Below are 1,094 nucleotides of genomic sequence, written 5' to 3'. Positions count from 1 at the left end.
GTACAATTGCCCAACGAGATTGGAGGACACCAAAGGCTCTCTCCACATCCTTCCTTGCAGCTTCTTGCATTGTTTTGAATAGTTTTCTTTTTGGATCAGCTGGATGTGGAAAACTTTTCACGATTGTAGCCCATTCAGGATATGTACCATCCGCGAGATAATATCCTTTATTGTATGGAGTATCATTCACCGTGAATATGCATTCAGGAGAATGCCCTCTCAAAACTCATTAAATAATGGGGACTGATTTAGTACATTGATATAATTGTTGGAACCCGCAACCCCAAAATATGCATGCCATATCTAGAGGTCTTTGCGATGCAACTGCTTCCAACATGATTGTCGGACACCCTTGATCACCTCGGGTAAATTGACCTTGCCATGCAACAGGGCAATTTTTCCAGGGCCAATGCATACAATCAATACTTCCAAAAATGAGTTGAAAAAATAAAAAATCAAGAACGCTGAGATGAAGATATTTTATATGGATCCCAGCACTATGTCGGAGGAGGGGCGAGAGATTTGGAGGAACCGTTGTGAAGAGATCAAAATAAAATATAATTTGTAGGCATCGTCGTTTTTTATTTAATATGTGTTTAGGTTTTATAGTTTTAAATTATTTGGTGTTTAAGCATTTCATTTTCTAGTTTTGGTACTTTTTAACTGATGTATTTTAGTCTCGTACTTTTTATTAAATGTATTTTAATTTCGTTTCATTTTCATTTTAATGTATTATTCCTTGTTTTTAGTGGATTTTTAAATTTGTTGATAAAATTATATTTATAGATAATATATATATATATATATGATGTGGAAATCCATTAAACTCATTGGAGTGTTATGGAGTGTGGGTATAAAATGATAGAGTTGTATGGTGAGTGAAATGCTGATGTGGCAGTCCATGACACTCTGGTAGAGTGTCATGCACCGGAGATGCGCTAATGCAAAATAAGAGAAAGGATGAAAAGACCTAAATACCCCTCTTAATAAAGTTAGAGAAGAAAGAGGGAAGGATGAAATTCATAAATTTTGGAATTTAGTAATATTCAAATCCATAATTTACGTATCTTTAAATTCATTTGATATCCATCAGG

This window comes from Cynara cardunculus (assembly GCF_001531365.2).
Source record: "Cynara cardunculus var. scolymus isolate 2C chromosome LG 2, CcrdV1, whole genome shotgun sequence".
NCBI lineage: Eukaryota > Viridiplantae > Streptophyta > Magnoliopsida > Asterales > Asteraceae > Cynara > Cynara cardunculus.
The sequence above is the reverse complement of the archived record's forward strand: the minus strand, read 5'-3'. Positions refer to the sequence as shown.